This window comes from Leptonotus elevatus, chromosome 13 (genome assembly GCF_054856555.1).
Source record: "Leptonotus elevatus isolate MCC_2025b chromosome 13, RoL_Lele_1.0, whole genome shotgun sequence".
Lineage (NCBI taxonomy): Eukaryota > Metazoa > Chordata > Actinopteri > Syngnathiformes > Syngnathidae > Leptonotus > Leptonotus elevatus.
Window position 1 is genome coordinate 10,917,671 of NC_141251.1, and position 10,729 is coordinate 10,928,399.

Genomic DNA, 10,729 nt, shown 5'->3' on the forward strand with positions numbered 1-10,729 from the left:
TTGTTAACCTTCCTCAATTGTGTTGTTCGAGGAAGAAACTTTATTGTCATTTTGCAGGTCTGCTGTAATTCAAATCTGTTCTACTCTGCTTTTTCTTTTGATGGCGTGAAGCACATTCAGTAAGTGTTGTGATGTATTAAACGTATTTATCTCCCTTGTAGCTTTATTTAAAATGGTATATAATCATAAAATGTTTTTATTTCCTGTTTGTATATAATCCTCCTTGAGCCCTTAAACCTCACATTTCTTCCTGTTTGGTTGCTGAAATATTTCGTTAATCCACTCATACGGCAAGTGCTGTGGATCATTAGTAGTCGTAGTTAGTTTTTATTTCTATTAAGTTGACCCCCCCCCCCTCCACACACACACACACGCTAAATTTAGTTTCCAGAGCGAGTCTGTTAGTTTTTATTAGTTTTTGTTTTTTTAAACACTTTCTTTTAGTCCATTTTGTATTAGTTTGACGTTTTTGTGTATTTCGTATGTGGAAGAACAACAACAAAAAACGTCACAGTAAGTATTGTGTAAAAGTCAACAAAAATATGTTTACTTTTCTACCAAAAGGTACTCGGTGTGCTTTCGCACTGTCCACAAACTCTAAAGTACAATAAGTGCAGTACTTAATACTTATGCGAAAGTTAGATGTAGTACAACTAGTGGTGCAACGGATCACAAAAGTCACGATTCGAATCGGATCACGGATTTGAGTCACGGATTGGATCGTTTTTCGGATCAGCCACACAAAAAAAAAAGAAAAAGATAAATATTACTTTGTCTTTATTTAGTTAAGCGCTTTTTCCATTAAAAAAAAAAAAATCAATACAAAATGTCTAATATAGATATTTAGGATTTAGGAACACAACTTTTAAGTGCAATATGAAACATGGTTCTTGTGTAAAATAACAAGGTATTAATAACTTAAAGTTGCGTTCCGTTAATCTAAACAGCTAAATTTGACATTTTGAGTTAAATGTTTTTCTTTTTTAATAGGCAACAGTGTTTTATAAAAGCAATGAAGACAAAGTTCTATTTATCTTCTTTTTTTTTTTTAATAATGAAAAGACCTCAACGTGCAATTTAAATATGGAGAGTGAATTACAAATTAGCCTTGGTCCAGAATATTGAAAAATAATTAAAGCTGTCAAACTCATCAGCCGGCAGCCAGACACTCAGAGAGTCGTTGGTCATGCTAACAGGTAGCCGCTAGCCACTTCTGCCGTGTCATACAATGACAGCGTAATGAATTAGCAGTTCCTTAGCATCCTAAATTAGCGATTGAATATGTGTTCGGGATAGTGTTGTGTTGATGTTGGTCGCAACTACAATGTTAATCAACTACGATCAAGCTAGCCATCATGCCACGAGCGGGGCGAACTTCAAAGTAAAAGTGCACTAAGGCTATTTTCTAATTTTCAAGATCAATGATAAACAATTTCTCTGGCTGTAAAAACAAACAAAAACAAAAAAACAGGAAAATACGGATATTTTTGTCCTTGTTTTATTAGTTGCAAAATCCAGTGTGACATATTACTCCATATGGTGTGACAACTTACCCATTGGTGGGGCAACGTGTCACATGTTCACTCCCTCTATTTGATGGCTTATAACTCTGCACTGACACAAGGTATGAAAATGACATGAATGCAAAAAATATACCCAAGACTTTGGTCTTTCGTCTGGTAAACATTGTTTTTATATATGATGTATTGATTCCAAGAAATATATAAAAATATAAAAAGTGATGTAACTAACTTTCTTGCTTTCTTCTGCCCAGTGAATGTACATGACACAGTCACAGCTTGGCTTGTGGGCCAGGCAAGATTGCACAATTTCTTATTTTCCCTAAATGTAAACTTCTATTGTAAATGTGTCCATATACACAATATACTAAATGTTATTATGCATATATATTACATATAATAAAATGCATTCTTTCCTAAACGTGGATTAAACCCATAAAATACATATTCATCTTCAATGACAGCTTTCATTTTTATTCCACATTATTCAATACAATTTTGCAGTTTTTCACTGTGACTAGTGATTAGTGTGTGGGAGACCTGGGTTCGTATCCCGGTTGGAGCAGATTCTTGTCCAAGTTAAATTTGATATAATAAACATCATCCAATTATACAACATCCATTATATTCAATGTCACGTTCACTCATGGCATTCAGCAAAACATCCTTCAATTCCATAACGAATCCTGGCTTGGACTAATTGTGGTTCAAGCTCCGTTTTATTTCATATAATTTCATTATATTTAATGATTAGTATTTTTTCCCATAAATTATCATTTTTTTCCAGAGACATTGTACATTCGATATCACTCACCATTCCACATGAATTCAACTTTGCATATTCAGCTTTCAGCATTCACAGTCTATAAGTCTAGTTATAGATTAGTTAGGTTTAGTTTTGTTTTCTTAAAAGCCTTTTGATTTTTTTGTTTTATTCCGTTAACTACATTTTCAATTTTAGTCGTAGTTATTTGGTTCGTTTTTTTGAACGCAAATAACCTTGGCGCTGTGATGTGACAAAAAAGAAAGAAAAGCTCCTCAGCGCTAATAAGCTCAACAGTGCTTCCTTTTGCTACGTGACTGACAGTTCAATTGCTCATCGCGTGTGAGTGAGAATGGAGGTCAGGGAGGAGGTGGCAGGAAGGCGTGTACAGGTGATGATTTGCACCTGGAGCAAAGGTACGGTTACACCGGAACATGTTTCTGGTCCGACTGGGCTGCGCATATTTCTGTGTCCGAAAGTGAATTTTCACAGGAAGCACATTGAATAAGTCCAAGCGTCCATTACTTTTGATTTATGTCGGCCCCTTCGGTGGAAGGCTACGCATGACCTCAGAGCACTTGCTCAGCTTATCTCACTTTACACATCTATGCTGTGAACCTGTGGGGAAGTACAGGGGCCTCCAACTGGAAGGGTTCGGGAAACATGTGAAGTAGTCACGCACATGTGCTTCATCATCCGTGTGTCAACAACTTCACCAAGTGTGGCTACGCCTCTGGGGGCAAAACACAAACAGGTTATTATGACAACGCTCTACTTTTGACATATGGAAGCATATTTAGAAATATATAGAATGTTTTCAAACAAAGATTGTATGACAAAGATGAAAGCCACTTTTCTTTTTCTTTTTCACTCTATCATTAGACTGATCCAATGACTTTTTGTTGTGACAAGATTTATTTGTTATCATAAGTAATGGAGAAATAAGCAGGATGAGTAAATAAAAATGAATTTTATCCAAATAATCAAAATGAATTTGAGCTTTTCAGTTACGGATTGTGTTGTCACAATTTAGTAGGATTTAAAAAATATATTTGCAATGCAAAATTCCTTAATTCCTAACCTCCTAAAATAAAAAAATGACTTATTATTATGTGTTGTTGTTTTTTTTGCATGGTACAAATGTAGGATGTCTGCCATGTTTATCTAGCCTATTGCAGTATTGCTCAAATTATGTTTTTAGTTCCTGCACACACACAAGAAAAAAATGAATACATTGTGCATAAATAAAACATGAAAAAATATATATATATTTATTATACTATAATCTCATAATTGTTTTTTCTTACGCTAACTTGAGACTGCGCATAATAATTTTTAAAAATTTATATATATATATATATATATATCCTTTCTTTTCTTTGATCCTTCCTCGGGTCTCCTGGCGGCCTCACGACTCTAGCTGGCTTCTGAAGTATTCGGTTTAGGTGAACGGTATGGGATTTTTAATACATTTTAGGTGAACTAATGAGTACACACTCACATGCACGCACACATGCACACACACACACGCACAGACTCACCCACATACAAAATAAAAATAAAAAATAATATAAAAGAACAATGATGATGACATGTCAAATCTGTAAAATTACAGAATGAACAATACTGAGCTCTTAAGAAAAAAAAGGGAAAAAAAGGAATACCTTTATTTGAATTTCTTTCTTTCCTTGGTTTTAAAAATAAATAAATAATTATGACAATTTGGATGCACTTATTAATGCTTATTATATAAGGGTTGATTAAATGCAGAACCAATTCCCACATCATGGTCAAACATTTACTTGTTGGAGGTTCTGTTTTTCGCGTGCATGCCATCCTAATGACTTGCCGCAGCGTTGACCTCGGACCACCACCACAAGCAAAGTGCCATCTGTCTCGGCCAGCGTTCGATAGGTTGAGCTTTTTCGGGTTTGTTTGCGATTGCGGACGCGTCATTATGCCTGAATGACTGTCCGACAACCTACGCTCACTCCCACACCACTGCGCTATTTTATTCTTTCAAGGGAAAACAACAACCCTGCTGCCTCTCCAAGTTCTGCGAATGGGTGCTAATGAGAATCCCGATGACCTTGCAGATGAACTGAGCATTGATTGAGGTAGCTCTTTGGGCTTTTTTGTTTTGTTTTGTTTTTGTCTGGCCCAAGTGCTACTGAGGCCCTTGCCAAAGCGTAACCAGCAGCCCGTGAAGGCATCTCCCCTCCATTCTCACACTAAAAGGGCATTTTCCCCCTTGAATTCCGAGTGGAAGTGAAAGCCAGACGTTGGGAAAGGAAAACCTTTTGAATCCAGTTGAACTCTTGCTACTTCTTTGCAAAGAATGGGGCGCTTAATACGAGTCTCGCCGCATGACTGCGCATTTCAAATCCACGCCGGCTAAAAAGGCTTTGCTCGCATCTTCTCTGCTGCTGTCGGACAAACTGTTGTCATCCATCACCGTTTTGATTGGTTTAATCACGGAAAATAACTAGCGTGTGTGAAGGCTGAGGTATTTTGCTCTCGTAGGAATTTAAGTAAAAAAATAAATGATTGTTTAATCAGGACATTGGATGGATTTTCTTTTCTTCTTTTTTTTACAGTGAAGTGCATTCGGTCAACAATTCCAACAGGTTTGTGCTGTACATAGCTGAAACTTGCATTGTGCTTTTGGTACTCAGTACCTTCAGTGGGGACATACCCGACTAAGCCCACCTTTTAATACCTTTAATGTTGCTATGTAAAAATAAAATAATCCTACAGAGTTCAGCATGAGCTTTTTGTTCATGTTAATTGAACCCCTTGCATGCTTAAAAGTTCCACAGCGCGAAAGGCCGCCGCCGCTCGTTCCCGTGCCCAATGAGGTCTAATCTGATCTCATCTCTGCACGATGACAGTGTTGCAATTCGAACCCAAACCGGAGCTGTCATTAAAAGTCACAGAAGCTTAGTGATGATCTTCATTGTGGTGTTTGCCTCCTTCCCTCTGTGAGAGGTCAGAGGTGAGACAGCACTCCAAAGGAGACTGCTTCTCCTTAGAACCCCAGCCCCCCCCCCCCCCCCCCCCCCCAAGCACTGTCTTTGGGCCGTTTTTACTAGAATGTAATGATGACAGACGGTCGCGCTAAATGGAGAGGTGGAAGTCACGCGAGGTGCTGTTTCTTGTCTGAGGCACAGAACGAATTCGGCCGTAATTGATACAATGGCTTTCAAAGAAACAAAAGTCAAGATGAAAAACAATGAGTTAAGACATCAAGGGAGGCTATTTTATCGGGCTATGAAGCAAAACATTTCAAAAGCCTGATAGCTAATAAATTACATGAAGTCATTGCTCTTAAAAAGGCTTCTTAGCGATTGAATTTTCCGCTTTCATAAAAGCTGGAACGCTTGCAAAAGGCAGAATTAAACGGTGGGGGTAATCTCTGGATTTGACCGAATCACGCAAGGCAACTCAGTTGGGGCCTCGATGTCGGACGGCGCCTCAAATTCTGCAAACAAAATCACCAAGTTGTGTACATAAACTATAAGTCTCACAATCCTTAAAAGTGCTTTAGATGAAGTTTTATAACGTGTTACATTGAAAGTAAGAGAACGTAGCCGGCCATTTTTAATGGGGGGGGGGGGGGTCGACTTCACTGGAAATTTTCTCAATCATTGGCACAACTTCCTCATTACACAATAATGCCATTAATTCTGAAAATGAGTTGAAGACATCACAATGTGAGTTAACCCGATGGTGTCCCAGGAAATGTGATTTCCGCATAAGAAGGATTATCATCAGTCTTGAAATGTTCTCCAACACAAAGTGAATCCAAGCCTTTAGTTCAGGATGATCAGACTGGTATCACATCTGCAACGTTTTAATCTGATCTCAATCATCCGCAGACTGCCAAGCTAGGAGAGAAAAAAAAAAACTTTGACACCATCATGAACATTGGTGTTCCGCAAGGATATTGGCTGAGCTACTATATGTTTTGTTTGTTTGTTGTTGTTTTTTTTTTACCCATGACTGTCCACCTGTAATTGTTCTAACAAATAATTGCTTACAATAAAACAGTTTATTATGACTCCATAGCCTATGTTGTATGTCATCAGTCTTAAATTCATACAAACAATGGTCACCAAATACAAATAACTCAAACGATCTCAGCCTTCGGTATCACTTTACCGTCTATTGTCAAGTTTGTGTATTCATGGCTGGAGAAACCCAAACAAATGCAGCGTTTATCCTCTGAACTGTGACTTATTTTGCCAGTCATGTGAAAACAAAGGGTGTATAAAATGCTCAGCCACAACAGTGGGGATGATGTGATTTGGCTGCACAAGGAATTGCATATTACGGGCGGAGCACTTGTTTCGTCTCGCCATTTGTTTACACTTGGAAGTGTCAAGTTATGTGACTATTGACTATTTTGTTTTGGACTTTTTGACTAAATTCATTTTGAAGCGGCGCTGAAGTCTTTTCTTCTCACGTCGCTCTCCTTTGGAATACGAACTTCTCCACTTCAGAAGTCTCGATGATCTTCGTCACAGCTGCAGGTGGAGTGAATGTTACACAATTACACATCTTCACTACGCCTTCTCACCTTTTCGTTTCATTTTCTAAGCAGTGAGTCTTGTTTGACTCTATTGTCAGTTCTGAGCTATTTTGTCATGACAATAAATCTACTGCATATATTTTAACATTTAAAATTATTGTCTTTCCAAATCAGGTCTTCATTAGAAATATTGGATAATTCTAACCAATTGTAATCCACCTAAAGCTATATATAAAAAAAAAAAAAAAAGCTGATATGTGTACCAGTGCTACACACAATGCCAACAGTAACGCTAAGTCTATGGCTAATAATAATAAATAATAATAATGCATTAGATTTATATAGCGCTTTTTTTGGACACTCAAAGACGCTTCACAGTGGTTGCATTATTCGTGCACTCACACATTCACCCTGTGGTGGCGGTGAGCTACTTAAGTAGCCACAGCTACCCTGGGGGAGGCTAACACCACATGAAGTGTTCAGCCGGCTCCAAACATATCGTAGATGACAAAACGAGGCGGTCCAGGGTCGTCTTGGAAATGACGAGAGCGCCATTAAAGGATCCTGAAGCTATTGCTGCTTTCATTGTTTAAAGGGATACTTGACTCGTTTGAGCCATTTTCCACACTAACAAGTTAATATTTTGTCCGGGATGAATTTGATGACTTCATTATTTTTCTTGTACAATTAATAACTTTAAAAAAAAAAAATTCCATTTGCTGTCGACTGAAGATGACATCACCTGTGCTGGTGAAGTAGGTAACGACCAATCACGGCTCACCTGTTTTCTGGGTTTGGTCAGCAAACGGGGCCATGATTGGTCGTTACTAGGGGTGTTAGAAAAAATCGATTCGGCAATATATCGCAATATTACAGTGCGCAATTCTCAAATCGATTTGATATGCGGCCGAATTGATTTTTAAACATCAATTTTTTTATGGGAATATTCAACAAAACGTCTTACTTAGGGTTAGGGTTCACACATTAAGCAAGGAAGAATGTTATATGAATGGAACATTAAGCCTTAATATTTGATTTCAGTGCTGTTCAAACATGAAACAGACTGCAACCTGAATTTTCAGATAAATAAATCAATTTTCATACAAATCTTACAGTGTACATGTACAAGTTTACTGATTTGAATTTCTAAATTTGAGTAAAAAAATAAAAATCGCAATCATCAATTTATAGATTCGCATCGGGATTAATCGGTATCGAATCGAATCGTGACCTATGAATCGTGATACGAATCGAATCACCGGGTACTATGCAATTCACACCCCTAGTCGTTACCTACTTCCTCAGCACAGGTGATGTCATCTTCAGTCGACAGCAAGTGGAAAAATTGTACATGAAAAATAATGACGTTACCAAATTCATTCATATATTCACTTTGGATTAATATAATTCAAACGTGTGTTCACAATTACGATGTACGATTGAATTTAATTAATCCAAAGTGAATATATTACATTTAATGAACTCATAATTAATTAAACTTAATATATTCACTTTGGATTAATTAAATTCAATCGTGTGTTACCAACTGAAGCAATTTGATCAAAGTTGTCAACAATTCAATTTGTAATCTTAATTTGGTTCAACAATTCTCTTTTTATCTTTTCATCAACGGGATCATTTGTCAAAAGGACATGCCATGTTTTCTTTTTTTTATAACAGACGACAGAACTCGGCAGCTGACTGAATGAATGAGGAAATCAAATGTTGTGTGTGGCTAAAAGGAGGCGGAGACAGAGAGAAACTCGAAGTTCATTGTGATAAAACTGGTATCGACCAGGTTAGGTTCATAGACTCTGTTACTACGGTAACAGCGCTTAAGTTACCTCTTTTTATGAAACAGGCTAGAGTTACCTCTCTTTCTCTGGTTTCAGTTACCTCCCGTTCTGAAACGGAAAACGCAGAGTTTCCCCGCATTTCAGGGTTAACAGACTCAGGGTTCTCACTAAACCTGCTTTGTGAAATGGACCCAAGGAAAGTTGTGAAGTCACAAACAGCAAGATTATATTTTGCTGCCCCGAGTACTCAACATCAAAGTTTAATGTTAGTGCAGCCCCCACCAAAAATGACACCTAGTTTTGCCAATACAGTACTTTATTGGAAGTGTATTTTAACAGTAATGCTTAAGGATAAAGTTGTTATTAAAAAATAAAATAAAGACAGTCTTTTTTTAACATAAATGGGTGTTTTTGTATTAACTTTGGATGGTCTACTTTTTATATCAATCGTTGGCGTCGGGCCAAAACCTTGTACCTCCAAAATGGTCACTTTTAAATAGGCCCCAAAAACTTCATGGTTGTTCAACCATTATTATTAAATCGTCAAAGCGAGAAAGCCATTTTTAACACTTTGGATTGGTCAATAATTCATAGAATTATAAAGTATAGATTTTTGGGAAAAATATTAAATTTGCCACATTGTGACTTACAAGGTTTCGGTCCGTGCCAGCAATATATAAAAATAAAATAAAAGATTATTTCTAGACATCACTTAGCGTAAATACATTTTTTAAACGACTATAATTTGATGTAAAGGAATATGCCATCTTCACACAGCAGCAGCTCTAATTTTAATATATAGGCTACAAGTCGCACCTGCAAAATCGCAGGACCAGTCAAGCTATGAAAAAAAGTGCAATTTGTAGTTTAAAAGAAAAAAGGAAAAAAGAAAGAAAGTATACCTTTCCCACTCCGGGATTAAAAAACGAAATCAAAATCATCAATAGTCATGTTTCATTTGTAGACTGTCAACTGCTAATTTTAGTGTAAATTACAGAACATTTACTTACTAAATATTCCGAATTCTGCAATATGTTCAAATGTTTCGATGCTAGTCTGAACAAAATGTCCTTTCAGTATGTTGAGTTGTTTACATGTTTGACTGTCTGCACAAAATGAATGCCTCACGCGAGAGATAACGAAAACGGACTTGTTTCGCTATTAAATATATATTTTTAAATGAGATAACACAACTGTGACATCATTAAAAGAAGAACAAAAATGCGGACAACAGTTTTGGGAGCTTTCCACTTGTCGGCCTCGGTGTCAGCCCTAGTGGTGACTTGTGAGACAAATTAGAGTTAGTGTAGTGTATCTGAAATATGTCTGTCGTTTGTCTGTAAAAAAATTAATGAAGGAATTTCAGGTCAGGTGGATGAGGTTAGACCTTGACATCTTGATCATGCAGGTGTGAGCTCGGGGGGCGGGGGGGGGGGGGGGGGGGGGGGCTGCTAACGAACTGCCAGGCAGACGCTTTAATCATGTTGCCACAACATTGTGTGAATGTCAGTGCTCTTCAACATGGGTGGGGGGGGTGGGGTGGGGGTGGGGGGTATCTAAGCACAATTGGACAATCAATGGGAAAAGCGACATGGGAGAGTGAGCAGTGGACGCATGTACTGGTCCATCTATAAAATAGAATCCAAGCCGTCACAAGATCGTTATTTCGTTTTTGTATTGTCGGACAATACAAAAGCTGTTTTTTCTTTCAAAGCAATTTGAATGTGAAGGGACTACAATTTACTATAGCTCATAATACTGCAACAAAGCACTGTTTTGTCTGTCAAAGACCGGATATTTGACGATGATGATAATTAGAAATTAATTTTTTCTTATTATTGCCCTTTTCGCACAAAATCACTGCTGAAAATTCTTCGCAACAAAGAGAAGAAAATTCACCAAAGCATAATCTTGAATGACATAAGCATAAATAATAGAAGTACCATTTGTTGTGTTCTTGTACCATTATACAAAAAGAAGAATATTGACAGTAAATATTCCATTTTAAAATAATGCAAAAAAAAAAAAGTTCGTATAGAGTTCATAATGGCATTAATATATTTACTAGGGACATTCAATACCACTTTTTTATACCAAGTATCCATACCACTAGCCCTTA